This window comes from Muscardinus avellanarius (genome assembly GCF_963383645.1).
Source record: "Muscardinus avellanarius genome assembly, chromosome: 3".
Lineage (NCBI taxonomy): Eukaryota > Metazoa > Chordata > Mammalia > Rodentia > Gliridae > Muscardinus > Muscardinus avellanarius.
In genome coordinates, this window is record NC_137788.1 from 62,633,275 (window position 1) to 62,654,331 (window position 21,057).

The 21,057-nt window shown below is 35.4% G+C and overlaps 1 protein-coding gene across 1 annotated transcript in view; it reads right to left on the minus strand.

Annotated features, from left to right (window-relative positions):
- The window catches only part of NEGR1 (neuronal growth regulator 1), a gene marked incomplete at both ends in the record, with an annotated part of 888,972 nt that overhangs the window by 201,842 nt on the left and 666,073 nt on the right, over positions 1–21,057 (minus strand). The gene's annotated exons all lie outside the window — the stretch shown is intronic.

The following is a 21,057-nucleotide window of genomic DNA, read 5'->3' on the forward strand; positions in this document are numbered from 1 at the left end:
CATGAGCCCATGTTTTATGTCCCTCACTGTAATGCTCTGAATGGTATTGTCCCCATTTTATAAATATAAAAACGGAAGTTCATATTTGCTCTAGGTGGTATTATCCTCATTTAAAAAATATGAAAACAGAAGTTCAGAGAGGTTAAATAATTTATCTAGAGTCACACAGCTCTTTGCTGCAGTTTGTATTTGAAGCCAGCCATGTTGACTCAAGACTGGACCCTTAGGATATTCTATCTTTTCCCCTGCCTAATGCCTGTGCTTTAGCAATTCGGTGATCTTATGATGTGTTCTATCTGCTTGGATGCTATTCTCCATTTTTGCAGTTTCAATCCCCATTTGGGGGTCATGTTTCCATACTCATTACTATTGCTCTAGCTAGAAAAGCTTTCAATATCTGAGTAATGCATCTGAATTAGTACTATCCTCCATCTTCTCTCTTGCTTCCTAACTATTGTATGATTATTTCCAGCTTCCTAGTCATCTCCTGATTCTGGGGTACACATCTCATTCATCCTTGCACATTCAGAGAGCAAAGCAGAGTGCCTATCGCTTAGCAGAGAGCAATGCTTACAACGCTTTACCTCGGCCTGGCCGTTTTTACCACCATCAAATGGCTGCTGAGCCAACAAGATGTGTGAGAACTTCTCAAGCACAAAGAAGTCAAAGTCCCTCCATGATCAGTTCTACAGGGGGTGGTGGAGCATGAGGAGATATAGACTACAACCAGTCAATATAAAGCAACAACCACAAAATATTTTAAATACAATGTTGGAAGGTGATCAACAATATGGTCGGACAAAAACAAAAACCCTTACAGAAGCAAAATGAGAAGAATTAGACAAGGGATGGGATGCATTTTTATGGAGAGTAATCTGAGTTGCCTCACTGAGAAGGAAGGATTAAAAAAAGACCATGTGTTGCCTGGCGTGGTGGCTCATGCTTATAGCACCAGCATTCGGGAGGCTGAGACGGGAGGATCCCGGTTCGCAGACAGCCTCAGCTACTTAACAAGGCCCTCTTCAACTAAGTGAGACCTCTTTCAAAATAAAGAATAAAAAAATAGGGCAGGGGGTGTAGGTTGGAGGTTTAATGCCCCTGGGTTTCATCCCCAGACCCCCACACACACACACAAAAAGACCATGTGGAAGCCTGTGAGTTAGTGTTGAAATCTGGAGAAAGCCTTCCAGGAAGAGAGAACAGCTTGTTTTTAAAAGAATCACTCTAAACCAGGCATGGTGGCATGTGCCTGTAATCTCAGTACTTGAGAGGCTGAGACAGGAGAGTCACAAGTTTGAGGCCAGGCTTAGCAACTTAACAAGGCCCTGTTATAAAATGAAAACAACAGAAATGGCCAGGCATGTAGCTTGGAGGTAGAATGCCTCTGAGTTCAATCTTTAGTACCCCCCCCCAAAAAAAATGTCATTCTGTTTTCTGTGCTGAAAAAAAGCCTGTAGGGAACAGGTAAGATCAAGGGAAGGGATATTGGTGGCTCACACAGCAGTGAAACAGTGCTGGAAAGTGATTGGGTTGAGTTTGGCTGTGAAGTTGGAGCTCAAAGGATTTCTTGACTGAAGTAAGGTGTACAAAAAAATGATGAGTCCAGGTGACTTTATTTGGCGTAAGTAACTGGAATGTTAGAATACACCCATTCACTTAGACACAGAAAACTATAAATAGAAGGAGTTGGGAGGGAGTCAGTAGAAGCTGGATGCATATGACTTTTCCTAAGTATTTCCTTTTCTATTAAGCTTTTAACATGTTTTAAATACCACTACAGAAGAGGGTTTAATACAACTGCAAGCTTGAAGATGCAAATACCTCGCTCATTCAGAAATATAACCTGGGCCATTGTGTATTCCAGATGCATTTAAGGTTCCTTTGGAAAGCAATAAAAAGGTACAGGGTTTAATGTTTTTTTCAATATGCAGGGAATCTGAGAACTATAAACAAACCACTGCTTTTTCTTTTAAAAATACCTATCTAGTAAATCCATCCTTTTCTATTAAGTGTGATCCTTCATTTTGAAATTATAACACCTCTAATATCTCTATGGTGTTTTATTCTTAATAGCAAAGATTCAATTTATAGTCTAAGAAAAACAATTGCAAAAAGTTCTTTTTTAAAGCACTTGCTAGTAACTTGGTGAAAAATCATTAAAAAAATTACTCTCTTGTTTGTCAAGGGGGCCATGACTCATTACAAACCAAAGCATAAAAAATGTTTACTAAAAATGTTCAAATGTTCAAATGTTACATGATAATACACATACATAGATATAAACATACATAAAACACATAAATATAAGAAATTATTTAATAATTTTTAACATTTTTTGTTAAGCATGCCTCCTTAGAGGAAGTGGTAAAATATAAAAAATGCATCTATAAATAAAACTCCACTCATTTCAATGATGGTGACACCATTTTGTCTGTGAGAAGGTATAGGCAAGATTGCATTTCCATTATTGTTCTTGTAGACTTTCATCTTCTGCTTCTTGTCGCACAAATGGCTGTAATCTTTTATGATATCCAACCATTATTGAAGATGAAATAACCATATGTAACAGGAGATCTATCACAAGCTTCTATTGATAACCTGGTTAGTTTAATTACTCTCTTGTTTGTCAAGGGGGCCATGACTCATTACAAACAAAAGCATGAAATCCGGAACATTGCCTGAAAGCCCAGGCGTAATGAACTGAAATAAAAATCTAATTCGTCATTAAAAGGCTTTTATGCAATACAGCATGCACATGGCTCAGCACTAGGTGTTTTACCACACAAGTTAAAGGGACATGATCCTGCTCTTTAGGAGTTCTCAGGCTGCTGCAATGGACACTGTAAACGGAAGGATACCTATAATGTCATATGGCAGCATGGATAAATGTTGAATCAATAATTAATGCATAAACAAATTTCCTAAGAGCATTCTGTGTGGTAGAGAGTTAAAGCAATATTGACTGTGAGGTCATTGCTGGGGAGGGGGAGATCCTCATATGGATTTCATTTTGTGGCTAAAATCATCAACTTGAACCTGAAGGCTCTATTGACTTTTCTTAGAATCAAGAAAATTCATATTGCCTATTCATGTTACTATACATCTGTTGAAAATGACTGAGAGGCAGAGGATTCATCTACTTAATAATTCTTCATTCCTTCATTAACTCAATACATATTTGTATCAGAGATTGTGTTAATGAAAGAGTAACATTATTTCTGGTCTCATGGAACTAATACAGAGTACTTTCAAACTCAGATGTAAATAAAGCATCGTAAAAGGAAAAAATAATAGCATGGTATGTCATTTATTTATTTATTTAGTTAGTTAGTTTTGGTGGTACTGGGGGTGGAACCCATAGGCTTCCTCCGGGCTATACTCCCAGACCTATTTTATATTTTATTTGGAATAGGGTCTTACTAAGTTGCTGAGAGCCTCACTTCGAACCTGTGTAATCCTCCTGTCTCAGCCTTCCAAGCACGTAGATTACAAGCATGTGCCACCATGCCCAGCTATGGTGTGTCTTTTAAATGGGTAATGAGAGCTCCTTACTTCTAAGTAATATTTAAGCAGAGAACTAAATGGTGTGAGGAAAAGAGTCATGTGGCTATTTGTTGGAATTATTACAAGAAAACAGGAAACATACAGGCCCTGTTCAGTGAGCACATATGAGGGAGAAACATGCTCAGTGGGTTTAAGTTTGTGTAGCTATCTGTTTAAAGCACAGAAAAATGGTCATGAAAGGCTTGAGCAAATTATGTGAAAAAAATTCAGAAAAGACAATGGCTGGCCAGTGGGGTCAAGATTTTGTAAGGTCTTGTAGCCCAGGGTGGAGTCTTTGAAGATGGATATTTGGAGATTTTGAGAAGAGTGATGTTTGATTAGAATCCAGTAAAAACTCTTTGGCTATGGTGTAAAATATGGTCCACAGAGAGGCTGGAAGTGAAATAGGCAGAGCAGTTAGGGTCTGGGGTGGAAATCTTTGAGATGAAGAGAAAGTAATTGGCAAACTTTATAGAGAGGGCAGGAATTGAGAAAAAAACTAAGTTTGTGGGCCATACAGGATATGTCAATTCATTTTAGTAAACTGGCAATGACCAAATATTTTAGTAAAATTCCATCTTTATACCATTCTAAACTCTCTATCACTTTGTGTATGTAAAAGGGAACTATGACCGACCATAGAAACATCTGATTATTTCAAGTAGGTTTCTTTCATTCTTTCATATACTACTTCTCAGAGATTGTGTTGTCAATGTATGTCTTATGAATCTCTCCCAGGACAGAACCTTAAAAAAACTATGTGATTGCCTGGCGTGGTGGCGCACACTTGTAATCCCCGCGCTTAGGAGGCAGAGACAGGAAGATCATGCAGGCTCGCGAGACAGGAGGATCACGCAGGTTTGAAGCCAGCTGCCCTAGCTTAAGAGTCCCTGTTTCCAAATATAAATATATATATATATATATATATATATATATATATATATATATATATATAGCCAGGCGTGGTGGCGCACGCTTGTAATCCCCGCGCTTGGGAGGCAGAGACAGGAGGATCGCGCAGGTTCAAAGCCAGCCACGGGCACTGGCTTAGGAGACCCTGTTTCCAAATAAAAATGTAAAAATAGGTCTGGGAGTGTAGCCCAGAGGTAGAAGGGCTTCCAGGAACCCCAGTACCACCAAAAGTAAATAAATAAATAAATAAATAAAGTGAAACTATGTGATCATAGGATTCCAGAAAGTTTTATTTGATCATCTTGTGGCTTTGCTATTTCTTGGAGGCATATTCTGAGTATGCTGTACCATTGTATCTCTAAGGTCTATCACACATCTTCAGTTATGTGACCCTTTACTTTTAAGATGTACAATCATCATTAGTTCAATGAGCTTCCCAGTGCTCAGAATCTATTCTGTTTTTACAATTTCAATTTTTTGTGTAAGAAAAAAGTTTCAATTATTTGAGTTACAGGAATATGGTCATTCACTTGCATAAGATAGATGGTGCTGACAATAATTTCAACTGATTAAACTTCCAACTAGAGCTCAAACTGTGTAAATATTAAGTATGCTTGGCTAAGTTGTCCCAAATAGTCATTTTACACCAAAACATTACATATTCTAAGAAATAATATTGGGCCCTTTTTTGGACGAATGATAAGTGATAACACTGAATGACGCTTCCACAACCCGTTTCTTTCATCAGTCCACTCCCACCTTTGCTCTGTGGATTTTGGCCTGGCACTAGCAACCTAAGTTGTATTTACAGAAAGCAGAAGTATATGGAATTGTATCTTCATGTGTTTATACTTCATAAACTATTATGAGATGCTTTTGTTGTTGTTGTTCTGCTCAAATACAATCATTTAATAACACCAAAGTATCAAGAAAATAAGTGCTCCATTCATAAGCACAATGGCATCCTTTGGAAGAGACTGGTTTGTGCGAACTGCTAACATTTAAGTACACCATAGTTTTGCTGAATTGCATATGACTGTGAGCTGAAGCAATTACACAGTGAAAAAAAATCGATTTTCAGAGGACCGTTATTAGACAGATATAGGTACAAGCAATGAACAGACATCAGGAAAAGCCAGCAAAGATATCAGCAAAGGATATTTAACACCTGTGTGATTAGAAGCTCAGAAAAGAAGAACCTTTTTTTTAAAAATTTACTCGGTGGAATTATTTCATTGCATTGTTTAGCCATCCATTTCAGGAGGAAGATAATGAAAGGTTTTTCATCCAAAACTCCAGGCTCTGCAGGTGCAAGCAACAGAAACTCCATACTTGGCACTCGACGAGCCAAATCAAGATTCACTTTCTTAGTTACAAGACAATAGCCACAAAGACTTTCTTTTCTGTTTTGCTATCTTCAGTGGGAGCTTTGGTTATGCAGAGTCCCATGATCAAAACATAATTAAGTCAAACCGTTATTCTAATGGCTTTACTAAGCAGAGGGAGTTGAAATGAAGCTTTATAGATCAAATAGCCAAAAATGTGACCACCACCCTCAGGCCTCAAAATGATGGGCCACAGTGAAAGTGCCACATCAAATAACTGCAATAATAAAGAGGAGTGTCCAAAGAGAAACAGCAAACTTAGATTTCCTAAAGATAAGAAAGTCATGAAGAATGTAGTTTTATAGAAGCTACATTGTTTGGTAATACTGCAGTTAGTAAGCATGTTGAGCTTAGTCTAGAATATAGAATTTAAGGGTTAAACTAAGGCAGCCTCATCAAAAAGATAGTCTTTAAAAAAATCTAAAGTTTCCACGTTTCAAAGAATATAACATATAAGGTATGCTCAATACATTATTGTTTTGTTTTGCTGGTTTTGAAGTGCTGGTGATCAAACCCAGGGCTTTGGGCATGCTAGGCAAGTGCTCTACCATTGAGCTATACTACCAACCCTTCAGTATATTATTGTTATGGGTGAGGATGGTGATAAGTAGTTGCAAATGTCTTCTTTTAAGGTGTGTGGAAACTCAGTGCAGGAAATAATGACAGTCTTTCAAAGGTTATAAAATATTTCACAGGAAAAAATCTCAAAGTCAACAAACCCTTTCTGTGAAGTTTGTTCTTTGTTTGTGGATTAATTTTACTTTAAAGAAAGCTAAGAATCGCATGCTGTTGCTAAGAAAAGAAAATGTAACAGAAAATACATCTAATGTATTTTTTAAATCCAATGACCAAAATATAGTTGAATTATAATCTGTATGTTTTAAGGACTTTTACTTTGAATTAAACCTCTGGTTAGCTTCACAGAGGATGTAAACAATTTTAGTCTGTAAGGTACCCCCAGCTATCTCCAAAGTAAAACATTTACCTGTAGTGAGAAGCCTCTTGCCATCAAACAAGAGGGGCCATTGGCTTAGTCCCTTAACTCTTTTAAATTCCAATTTCCTCATTTGTAACATAAATACTACCTACTTCACAGGAATGCTCTACAGACAACATAAAATGATTCATAGAAAGTGCTTACCTTACTGCTTTGCCCTGAGTTAGCAGTCAATAAAAATATTATCTAAAACAAGAATTATTACAAGAGAATACGGTAGGCCATCTATGCTTCATTTAGGGGTACGGAATGATGATAAGATATGCAGAGGAGAGAAAACTGATTTTTTTTTAAATCCATTGCCTTGATACTGTAAACTCATGATTAATTTAATTAAAAGGAGGTAGGCTAGTATATTACTCCTCACTCCCCCAGAATTTTATCTATGCCCTGTATTTAAGAGTAATTAATAAGGAAAATGTTTTCTGAAAGATCTAGTAGACTTTGTCTTTTTTATTCTCCTGTCCAAGGAGGTTTAAGCTTCATGATATAACAGAAGATGCAATGTATATGCGACAAAAAGGTATTTTTTCTAGAAAGATATTCAGTTCTGGTGGCGCATTATTCGTTCAGAAACACAAAAGATCAATATATTGATTCAGTTAAGCATATGATGAGGTAATTTTCTTTTCACAAGAAAGACAATGATGAATGAAATTTCACAATGTAAACTTGACCTTAATGGTTTTATTAAACATTTAATATTCAATATGACAGTGTACTAAGCTGTGATCTCTGATTTTCTCATACTTCTCAAGCTACAGATAAAAGCAGACTATTTGGTAAGATATTTAATAAAGCTAAGATGTATGACTGTATATAAAATTTGATTTCAGGAGAATTAGCAAAAGAACTTTGAACTGGTCTCTTAAAGCCTCAAAAAAATCTGTCCATCTTTTGAAGATAAAACATAAGATTCTTTTCTTAAGCTCATGTTTTATGCTAATATAATATTTAACATTTTAAGGCACTGCATATAGTAACCTTTAATTAGTCACTTATATTGTAGTATTAATAACATAAAGTTGTATTGATTGTGAGCATTGCATCTTTTGAGACCACTGGAAGATGGATGGATGGATGGATGGATGGATGGATGGATGATTGATCTGTGACTCATAAAGTAGATAAAAATGCAGTAAGGTGAAAAAAAGGTTACATAATGAGTCATTTGCTGGTGCTTAGGCAGAATCCATTCATATCCTGCTTTTGACAAGGGTCAGTGCTGCTGAAATTACAGCTTGAAGTAGATGTTCCTAGTTTCAGCAATGCTCACTCCAGTGAGGCATCCACTGTAAAATATGTTTGAGATTTATTGGGCCACCAGCTGTATCAATAGGAATTAAATGGTTCACTGTTTTTCTAGCTGCTCTCCAAACTTTCTTTCTTTAGACTTATTCATGACTTGATCTCTTCTCTGTTGTCAGTCATGCTGAAATTATAACTGTACATGATTGATTTAGATGCATTGGACACGTTTGCAAGTATTGTGAAGTTGGGATTCTCTGAAGGCATCTCTATTTTCAGCACGTATACTCTTCTAACTGAAGTTACACTTCAGTACAAGCCTTTTGAATCCTTACACATCCCTTTGTCTTCTTTCATATTGAAGTTATAATACATTTCCTAATAAAAAATTATTTTTGTGAATTCTCAATTTAGAAAAGATTAGAAAAGTTCAGATTATTTCTTTAGATTTACCTATAAAACATGAGAAAATTATTGAAAATATTCTCCAAGGGGAAAATGTTGCATTAATCAGTCAAATTGTAATAACCAGTCAAGATAATTTGTTGAATTTCCATTATGTTTATAGTTATGCTTTAAGTCATGTTACACTTTCATAGATTAATAGTATTCTCAAAATGTGAGCAAACTAGACTTGTGTATACTCTTGCAAACAATCTAAAAAAGGTAACAGTAATGATATACTTATTAACAAATAGATGGCACTAGTGAAATCATTCCTTAGGTCAATTTCTTGCTGGATCAGGTTTTGTTCTGGCCTTAGGGCTAGACTCCACCAAAGACCTGTTGGTGAATCTGAGGGTATCAAGGACTCTTGGACTGCTATAATTTTTGCTCTCATAAAATTAACCCTAGATCAGATTCCTTAGTTGATTGAATAATTTATTATTTCTTCTGGTTACTGTGGTCTTCAATAATCTTAAAATAGAACATTTAAAAAGTTGATTAAAATTCAGTTATTACAATTGTTTAATTCTTAAAAATGAATAATTCATATTACTAATATATTCTAAAGAATTACTTTCTAAACACATTGTCTTAGAGGGAGTGAAAAGAAAGCTTTGAGTGGCTAGAAGGAAAAAGAGAAATTAAAGTAAAAATATGATTTATATAATAGAAATTCAGTTGTATACTCCGTTTCTCTCTGCCTTTCTCTCAAATGCATGAAGGAGAATGGTAGAAGTCTTGCAAGACTACAAAAAATATGCTAAGTAAATGATTTTCCAAAACTGCAAACACAAACTCCCTAGTAACAAAATGGACATTAAACTAGAAATGCTCTTTTTTTCCAATTTATTTATTTTTATTGGTGCATTGTAGTCATACATCTTAATGGGGTACAAGATGGTAGAGGCATACATGCACTCACTGCTTATGTAACCCTACCCAATTCCCATCCCATTCCCTCTCTTTTTCCTCCTTCTCATCTTTGGCCTAGTGATTGATGTTGATATGTTTGTGAGTGTACATCATATACATTAGGAAATTTTCCTCTTTCCCCTTCAATCTCTTTTAGTTAGGTCACCTTATTTCCTCATCTATGGTTTCTACTTCTTCATCTAGATCTATGACCATTTTTCTCCCTACCTTCGATATATTAGGGAGAGCATCTGATTTTTTACTTTTTTTGACTGACTAATCTCATTTAGCATAATGTTCTCCAGTTTCATCCATTTCCCTGCAAATGATGTAATTTTTTATGGCTGAATAAAATTCCATTGTGTACATATCCCATAGTTTTGTAATCCATTCATCTGTTGATGAACATATTGGCTAGTTCCATAATTTGGCAATTGGGAATTATGCAGCTATGAACATAGATACACATGTCTGGTAGTTTGGTTTCCATTGTTTTGCATATTTACCCAGAAGTGGTATTTCTAGACCATATAATAGGTTCATTTTCATTTTTTTGAAGATCCTCCATACTTTATTTCAAAGTGGATGCATTAATTTGCAACCCCACCAACAGTGTAATTAGCATTCCTACCATTCCACATCCTCGCCAGCATTTGTTGCTGTTTGTGTTTTGAATGATTGCCATTCTAGTTGTAGTTAGGTAGAATCTCAGGGTAGTTTTGATTTGCAACTCTCTGATTGCTAAGATGTTGAACATTTTTTCATTCATTTATTGGCCATTTGGATTTCTTCTTTGGTGAAGTGTCTATTTAGTTCACTTGCCCATTTTTTGTTGGGTTATTTGTTTTCTTAGCAGTGAGTTTCTTGAGTTCTCTGTACTTTCTAGATATTAGTCCTCTATCAGAAGAGTAGTTGGCAAAAATTTTCTCTCATTCTGTCAGTTCTCTGTTGAGGTTCTTGATAGTTTCCTTTGCTGTAAAGAAGCTCTTCAATTTCATGCAATTCCACATATTCATCTACTTTTATTTTCTTGTGCCTTTGGGGTGTTGTTGAGAAGGTTTTTACCTGTGTCTATGTCTTGAAGTATTGCACTTATGACCACCTCAAGGAGCTGCAAGTTTTCTGATTTGATTTCCAAGTATTTGATCCATCTTGAATTGACTCTTATGCAGGATGAGAAAGTGACCCACTCTTATGTCTTCATTTATTTAGAGGCAGGAATTAGTTCCATGTTCATCTCTGGATCCTGGGGGATAGCATGCTATGGTATTTCTATGTAGTTCAAAGAGTAAAGGCTGTTCAGCAGATGTGCTATGACCACAGTCTTAACAAGCTTATGAGCAAAGAGAAAAATAACCAAATGGGAAGTGATAGCAGTTGTAGAATAGAAAGATCATTTTTTTTCTTCTCACTAAAAAACAGTGTTTAATATTACTCTATTCATGAAGAAAGAAAGCTAAATCATAGCAAATACAGTAATAACTAAGAGCAAATGAATGAGACAACAAAAAGGAGAGACATTTTACCTACAAACAGCAAACCTCAAAGTAACCAGAAGAAGTTGGAGGATAGATGATAGGGAAAGTACAGTTTTCAAAAACAATAATATGAGTTTATTTGGGACTAAGAATATTTTACAAAGAGTCAATATCATTCTTCCTACAACGATTAAATAAAAACAGGGCATGAGAAAAACTCTGCCTAACAACAAAAGTAATTTGACAACTGAAGAGAATATCAAGAAAGAAAAGTCTGACTGACAGAAAAGGAAATCCCGTATCAGCAAGAGCAGCATATGAATAAAATACTAGAAAGACGTACATGGGCTCTTTCCCCTTTGCTTGAAATTTATATAAGGTAGAGCTGACACCCTCTTTTTCTTCTCAGTCTTATCTAGTGGCCCTTCCGCCCACATCACCGGGTCCTCTCTAGTCATGACTTTCAACCTATGTAGATCATTTGCTGTGCATGTGTTGAACAGTTACTAATACCTGTTCATCAATGCCATTAGGGGAACATTTCTGAGAGACACTATCATCTTGTTGGTTCTGCCTTGAAAATGTATCTGGAATCTTATCACCCCTCACCATGTACTTCATGACTATTTTACAAGCCCATCTTATCTCTTTTCTTTTCTTAACAGTTCCGGGGATTGAGCCCAGGGGCACTCTACCACTGGGATACATCCTCAGTATGTTCCTTTTTTATTTTGAGATTAGATCTCCCTAAATTTCTGAGGTTGGCCTTGAACTTGAGATCCTCCTCTCTTACCCTTCCAAGTAACTGGACTTACAGGCTCATTTTAAAAAATTAATTATTTTAATGTTTTGCAGTACTAGAGACTGAACCCAAGGCTGTTCCATCCATGATGTATATGCTTATCCCTTTTGTATGTGTTTCTGTGTGAGTGTGTGTGTGTGTGTGTGTGTGTGTGTGTGTGTGTGTGTGTGTGACACTGGGAATTGGACTCAAGAATATTCTATTTTCAACTACATTCCCAGCTCCATTTTAATTTAATTTAATTTCTTTTTTTTTCTTGTTTTGCTAGTGATGAAAGCTGGGGGCCTTCTACCTCCAGGCTATACTCCCAGATCTATTTTATTTTTTGTTTGGAAACAAGGTCCCACTAAGCTGCTGAGGGCCTCATTCAGTTGCTGAGACTGATTTCAAACCTGCAATCCTCCTCCACAACATTCTAATCGCATACAATGATTAGCATCTATTTCTCATTCATATGTCCATTAACTATCATACCTATAATGCTTATTAGCTAGAGCAATCATAATATGAACCCCATCAACAGAACTGGGGAATATTATTCCTCTTACATTTGGAGATGGAGAGAAGCCAGTATTTGCAAGGAACCATTTAGACTACTGCTTATACATAGAACTTTCTAAAGCTATAGAGTTTAAAAATCTCCTCCATACCAAAGCCAGAGCTTTGAGGATCTACCCTGAGGAAAAAGTTTTGTTCTCTGTTAAGAAAGTGAAGTGAATTATCTAAAGTATCTGAAGAGAATTGTGGATTACATACTAATTCAATATAAAGACTATATGAATGATGATATACTCTAATAATAGAGATGACCCTGAAAACAAACAGACAGACAGACAGACAGACAGACAGAAAAACAGCAAGTGCTCTGTGTGGAAGGTCTGTGGAAGCTTTCAGGTCATGAAAGTACTATCAGAGCTTCCAAAAAACATTGATGAGAGCCACCAAAAGACTTTCCAAATTTCCAATGAACACATATTTGGAAATTGAAAGATATTTTTTCATTTTCATATGTTTAAATGACTCCATATTTACTCTAAATTATTGTCTATTCTCATTCATGTATTTACTCAGTTCTAGTAACCAAGGATAGATTGAAATTATTTCTAACCTAGAGAAGCTCAAGATTCTAATCAAATTAGAAACTTGCTAATTCTGGGTAATAATCTTCTGGATTTCTCCAAAGCCTATGCTAGTATTAGGGGCATAGTAGATATATTTAAATGTTTGTAATGAATAAAGGAATGTAATAAATGATGGAATATATTATCTCTATAAAATATTATAATTCTTTGTTCCTGTTATTTAAGCTTTATAATTTTTAACTTAATACAGTTAAATTCCAATGAGTTATTTTTAATATGGATAGTCTTGCTGTGTTCAAGGAATATATATGATAATTAAACATATGTATTATATGTCTATATATTTAGGTCAATGCCATTTTCTAATATATATACTTCTCAAGGCATTTTAATTAATAAATTTTAATGAGTAATGATATGGCTACAACAGAATTTCATTGTATGTTTTGCTATAATTTAAAGTTTAAAATTTCCCTGAAAATATGGCATATTCTAGACATATAGAGCCGTACTTTTAATCAAAGCAGCCATATTTTTTATCCTTCTATTTGTTAAAGCTATAAGCATATATTTTTTCAAGAAATCATTATAATCAGGTGATTCTGGAGTGTATTTAGGAGTCCAAATAATCTATGCATTTGCGTATAAATCACAAGATATGATTTTAGACTAGAAACTTCATCTGTGTATACTAGGCACATTAGAAACAGTTTATGTTGTTCATGAATGACACAGGATCTATGGTTCTGAAACGGTGTCAGAAGTGCTGTGTTAGCCGGGCGTGGTGGCTCACGCTTGTAATCCTAGCAGCATTCAGGAGGCTGAGACCCAAGGATCACAGTTCGCGGACAGCCTCAGCTACTTAGTGAGGCCCTGTGCAACTCAGTGAGACCCGGTTTCAAATTAAATAATAAAAAATAGTAAAAAATAGGGGGTGTACCTCGGAGGTCAAATGCCCCTGGGTTCCATTCCCAGACCCGAAAAAAAAAAAAAAAAAAGAAGTGCTGTGTCTTACTTGTGTTATCATTTTGGTTATACCAGTTTTTAAAATGGAAATTCTTAGTAGAAATTAAATATAACTATGTTGGAAAGAGTGTAAAAACTGGTCAAGATGATGTTTCCCATTGGGTTTATTATCTCTAAACTCTTTCCAATGTGTTCCGCCATGTGCACCATAAAATAATAGTCCATGATAGTTTTCTTCTTTTTCTTACTGAAGTAATCCTATTAAATGGCCTCCTAATAGCATCAAATATGTTTTGATGTGATGTGAAGTCAATATGTGTGTGTGATCTGTTTCTTCCAAAATGGAAATATTGCTGTATTTGGTAACTGAACCAAATGGTTCCAGGGCATTTAAAATGCATAATTCATAGAACCAAAAAAGGCAAAAGAATGCACAGACTACTGGCATTCATTTAGCTATAGAAAATATGCAAAAACTCTAGGTAGAACAGGTTTTGTCTTTTAACATTTTAATGAGCTTTGGGACTTTCATGCATATTAGTTATGTTGCCCTAATTACTCATTATAATTCTAATGTGCATTTTATATTTAATTACAATGCTTATAAAGATTTGGTATGGACAGTAAATTATTATAACTAGCATGTGCATAATGATTATGAACTGAATTTATTAACTTTTACACCAGCATTCAGTGTTGGTAACTTTCAATTTCACCTTGGTGATTAACCACATTGTCTGATTAAACAAATATTTGTGTGGTATTAATTATAAATGTCGAAAAGGTCCACCTTTTTTCTTTTTGTCATTTCTTATCAAATTTTATTTTGCAGTTTCTTTAGCTTATTTCATTGCTAGACAAGTTCATTTCAAAATATTTAAGTAAATATTGTTACTTTTTCTGAATTATTTAATATCTCATAGACAATGTGTTGATGTTTTAATAGAAAGTCTACTATCATGATTAGGAGTTTTCTGCTAGGGCAAGTAAAGCTACATGGTTTTCTGAGAGGCCATCTATTGTCATCTCAAACACAAAGATAGATTTAAAAAATAATTCTCACATTTTTAAACATTAAGACTAGTTGGTTTCTATCTGCAAGAATTCTCTTCTCATCTGGCATAATGCTTTTTCAGAAATCTTTGATATTAATTCTTTGCCAAATTGTTTCTCTTAACACATTTACAAATAGCTCCAGATTAATTTTCCATTCTTGAAATTTAATACAGGGCTCTGTATCTGGTGAACAATCAATGCATGCTAGTTGATAATTAGGATGACAGTAATATTTTATTGTAAAAAATCACATCTACATAGAGAAAAGTAATATTAACCAGAACTTAACTGTGAGTAAAACCATAATGTTATCAGATGCGGTCTGTATTTTTGAGTTCCATATAGTCTTATTTCTGACCTAGAAAATATTTAACTTTAGTGGACAAAATAATATATAAAATAAAAAAATCATATAAGAATTCATGAAAAGCTGGGTATGGTGGCACATGCTTGTAATCCCAGCATTTGGGAGGCTGAGACCAGAGGATCATGATTCATGGACAGCCTCAGCTACTTAGCTAGGTCCTTCACAATTCAGTGAGACCCTATTTAAAAAAACAAAAGGACTAATAAATAGGGCTGGGGGTGTTGCTCAGAGGTAGAATGATCCTGGGTTCCATCCCCAGTATCACAAAAATCAATCAATCAATCAATCAATCAATCGAGTTAATAAGGACAGTTTTATCAGAAAAATTCCTACGTATGAACATCCATATAGCGTAGCAGTTAAGATATTTGCATTAAGAGCAACCCACTTAGGATCTAACCATAATCTTAGATTATAGCCAGTGACTAGTTGTGGGGCACTAGGCAAGAGTGTCAGCATTTTAAAACTTTAATTATTGCTTCTGCAACACGGCGGTGATACAATCTACCTGAAAGACTTGTGGCAAATAAGAGAAGGCATTTAGGAATGAATATGAGGAATGTATGTGTGTCGTTACTACTTGGAAACACAAGGTGCTCTCACACAAATATTACTGCAGCCCTGAGTCAAGTGAGCATTTGCTTGCTGGGCAGAACACAAGTGTCTCCCACTCTCCTCAGATCCTTCAGTAGAATCTACCCACTGATGAACATGATGTGTCTGTACATATATAACTATGTGTGCATAGTACATATTCATATGCATAGATACAAAATGTATGTGTATATCTGCATATCCTTTTTATTAATAACCACTGATATGCTATTTATTTACCATTTTATATATAATAATCTCATATACCATGCCATTGTTTCCTATGAATTTATGCCATTTCTTAATAGGTATTTGAACTCTTAGATTTTTACTTTTTGCATATTCCTATAAGAAAAGTGATCTATAGATGGGTATGATACCTATTTATATAGCATATAAATTACATGAGTGCATTTCTGATAGCAGTACTATTAATACAACCATTATATATAATAATTATATTTCATATGAGTCATATCACAAAATTATATATAGAAAGTATAGACAACTCATTAATGTAGCATATTATTATAAACCATTGTTAAAATTCTGCTATTTTTTCCTAATGCACAATATAATCATTCAGGTAGAATTTATTCCCTATTTATCACTTTATCTTATAAATTTAAACACATTAATTGAGTACTTACTGCATATCAGTTACTATGAAATAGCTTCTGCACCTGTAACAATGTAATGGATATAATATATATTTGCCATATGAGTGAACAGATAAGTGAAATATATTTCTTCTACTAGACACTCTGTTGACTTACGGGAAAGCTCTTCTAAGATTATTATTTTCTTTAATAGGCTAAGGCTCTGGGTGAGATGAAAATAATGCAGAGATAGGTGGAACTTCTTGTCAGTCCACTCAAAAGTTCACTGCAAGATTCTCTCTATATTTAAGTTCTTGAAATGATTAAGAAAGTCCTTTGATGAGGTAAATATAAATATTACCTCTTTTAAAATTTCTCTAATCATATTTAATTTTATAAACTTTATTTTTAATATTTTGTAATTATAGTCTCACATTAATGTAACTCACAGTTACAGTGACATACGTGCACACAGCACTTGGTGAGTTTTCCTCCAGCTGCCTTCGTACTATCCCCCTTCTTCATATAAGTTACTGCAATTGGCATTGCTGTTCTCACATATGTACAATGTCAGTGAAAGTATTTGCTTCATTAATTCTCCCTCTTCCTCTCCCCACTTTCTAAAACCATCTCTCTTACTCCACTGGAGTTTGTCTTACATTATTTAAAGTTCCTATTATATTCCAATTGCTCCCTTGCTTCCCCATAGGAGAGAAAACATATGACCTTTAACTTTCTGTGACTGGCTAATCTCACTTAATATAAAGTTCTCCAGTCTATTCATTTTTCTGAAAATTATATAAATTTGTTTTTTATTGCTGAGTAGAATCCCATTGTGTGCATATACTATAATTTTGTGATCTCTTCATCTGTTGATGGACATCTAGGTTGGTTCCATAATTTGCTACTATGAATTGTGCTGCTATAAATATGATTATGCATGTATCACTATAATATTCTGATTTTAGTCGCTTTGGAAAGATGCCCGGAAGTGGTATAGCTGGCTCATATGGTGGATTAATTCCCAGATTTCTGAGGAATCTCTGCCCTGATCCATAGTCGCTGCGCTAATTTGCAGTTCCATAAACAATGTAGAGGAGTTCCTATTTACCCACATCCTCACCAGCATTAATTGCTGTTTGGCTTCTTGAAGATTGCCATTCTAACTGATGTTAGATGGAATCAGTTGAGCTTGTGCAAACTGTAATTTGTTCCTGGTGATGTAATATATGGGAAACTAGAGTAAATGCAAATGTTACCTTTTAGCCCACTCCCTTATCATTCAGGAATTTGATCCAATATATCCACTCTCACTTATGAGCTGCCTAGTTTCTTTTGTTTTTTCTTTTATACTTGGTGCATTGCAATTTTACATCACACAGAAATATGGAGTGATAGGAGGAAATACGCACAGGATCCTTGGAGCACTTCCCTCTAGAGCCCACCCGCTCCTCCCTCTCCCCATACATGCCTCTGAGATTGGAATTGGTAATTTTATATACATAATTAGCATTATTTCAAGGAAGAGCTGCCTACTTTGGTGACCAGTTTGTATCTTTATGCTCAGTGCTTTCTGGTATCAGAATGCCTCAGAGATTCTTTGTTGTCGCTCCTCGGCAATTATATAACACAGGCCCTTGGCAGCAACAGGCTTAATGCTTAGAGTTCTTAACTTTCACTGAGTGACTTCAAAGGCCCATTAATTGTACTGCTGGTGATTTTTTTGGTGCCTAACATTGCATCTTTTTCTCATTATATTATGGGTAGGGTGGCCTGAAGCGGTTTGAGTTTAAAAACAGGAAAGTTTTCTCATTTTAGAGTGGAGTCAATTGCTGAAATCTGATGGTGTTAGTAGGAACAGAGATTCTGAGTAAAAAGGAATAACTGATCCTGGAAGTTATAAGGAAGCCCTTTATTTTATTGGGACATTAAGAGTGAGAGATTTTTCACTTAATATTTTTCTCAGAATTCTGTGGGTTGAGTCACACTTTACACCTGTTGCACTTGATTTAATTACATTAATATACTTTGAGTTCCCTCCACCCTCTGGCTAACCCCTACTCAAACAAGTAGAAATAACTAATGCTTGTAAATACAGAAAAGGAAATTACCATTTTCAGTTTGACTCCTTTATTCTCCCTTCTCTTAGAGAGCTAGCTTCTAGAAGGATAGCAGCCTTCTGCAGCACAGTGTCTCCACTGGGATGTTTTATGAACACAGTCTATGTGGGGAGGACTGTGGTTTTCCAGTTGCATTTGTGACTGGAAGAGAAGTTTGTGTCTAAAACGTGTTTCAATCCAATGTGTCAGAAACCTTGAGGTACACAGACAAGGAGAAAAACAGAAGCAACAAAATAAACATACAGAATTTGGGGTTTAGGAATAAAACACTTTGTTTTGGACTTGGAGTTACAGGTACCTCACGGGTTATTCTGTAATTGTCTGTTGTCTTTGAGCTGCTCTAAAAAAGAATGTTGATTTGGTCTTTTGGTGTGGGCCACATGAGATTTTCACAAAACTGTGTGGGTCTTTGTCCTAGGAGAGTGACAGATATATTACAGGTAGACAGATATATTCTCTAAAAAGAATCATTTTTTATAGAAGAGTCCTATGCCAGCAGTGAGCCATGCCTGACCTCAAGCAAAGAGCAGGTGTACCCAGTGGGTAGCTCAGCAAAACGCTATGGGCAAAATAACTCAAGCCAACTATAGCCAAACACAGGCGGCACTAAGGCCTTGGCAGGCGGCAGGCAACCTGGCTGAAACGTGTGGGCTGCTGAAGCTTAACTCTCAACTTTGCTGGTTCATGTGTTCTGGTAGTGAAGATGAGAAAGGATCTTCTATGTTGCTTTTATTATTTGTATTAATATTGGTAGCATTGTCAGCCAGATCTACAGAATAGAAAGCCAAATTCTTTCCATCACAAAAATCCTGAGTTCCCAAATAGAAACTGTTAATTCAGATTCTACGCATCCTGGGTTTTTTTTTTTTTTTTAATGCTCTGAATTTCTTTCAGGATTGAAAGCAATTCAGAGCATTAATTGGGCTAACTTTAGAAAACAAGAGGCTTTTCCATAGGCTATTGAGAGTCACTCCACACTTCTATGGTCTGCAGTTGGGCCTGTGCTTATCAACAAAATTGTCTTATAAGATAGTTTTTCATTGTGCATATCCAAATTTTGTAGCTTCATTCATAAATGGGTCTTAGATTTTACTACAATATATAAAAAGAATGAGGACCCTTATCACAAAGAAAATGATCTCTTTGGGAGGAGGCACAGACAACTCAATAATATTGCTACAGATTTAAAGATATTAAAGTCAGATTAAAAAGCCTGGAGTAGGAGTGAGGAATTTCAAGAATTCAGGGAAAAAGTACTTGATTTAGTCATCTAATTGAGGAGCAGTGAATAAAAGAAAACATTAAAAAATCTAGAATAATTAAGTGGTAGAAAAGAGTCTCAGAAAAAGATGGTTGAAATTTTACTGTCTAGTCCAAAATAATATTAAAAGGACAATGACATATTAAAAGACAGAAGACAGTGGTAAGTAGAAGAAAAGAATACTTGAGTTCACTGTTTTTAACCAGGGTACTAGAAAAAGGGGATGCACATTGGTTACTAGTAGCTCAAAACAAAACAAATAAGCCCCCTCCCCTATAAAAAAAAAAGTCCCACATAGACGCAAAAATAAGACAAACCATCACTTGGAAGGCAGCCTGGATCTAATATTGGAGAGCAGCCAGAGAGCACAGTGGAGAACTATAAGGAGCACTGAACAAGCAAGTCTGAGGAACAGAAGCAGAGCCACAGTGACAGAGATGCAAGATGAGAAGGGAATTAGAAGAATTATTTAAGAGGCAAAATGGACAAAGTCTGTAATAGATTGAATATGAGAGCATGAAAGATGGGGATATTAAAGTCGCTCCTGGGTTTTTGGCTAGCACAATGGGATGGATGATCTTGCCATTCCAGTGCAGAACACTAAGTCGTCAATGATAGAAGGCAGCTGGGAATCCTAAGTTCAATTTGGAAACATGGAGTTTGAGATGATATTAAGACATCCAGTTATCAATATTGGATGAAGAGATGTAGAGAAAGGTATAGGGCCAGAGGCAAAAGATGGCTGGGGTTATGAAAGTTTGAGTCTCCATGGGTGAGAGATGAGATTTTGAGAATGAGAAAGAGCTTTCTTATATTTTTTGCCTTCCTTTTTGTGACCAATGGCTGTGTGCACGTACACCATTATCACTATTGAACTACGTTATGATGTGAGACTATAATGTGTCAATAAAAGTATCAGAAAGAATGTTTAATATATATTATCTAAAACATGATACTCACATGACATGATACTAGTAAACATTTTAGGTTCTTGTTCTGGGAGAAATATCATTGCATAAAATCAGAGAATGTTAGAACTAAAAGCTAATAAGCAAGCTCTCAAAACCAAACTAAATCAAAATTAGGAGTAACTGGAATTTTACAAGTGCCTTTATCTTTCTCATATTCTTAAAATGATCTATATAGTGGAACTATTGATGCTTTTTTCATACCTTTTAAATATTATCTGCATAGGAATCTTTAGAATGGTGGTGTTATTGTACACCAAAAGGTAGTTAAATGTTTGTTTAAAAATATGTTACAGGCTGGGCGTGGTGGCACACACTTA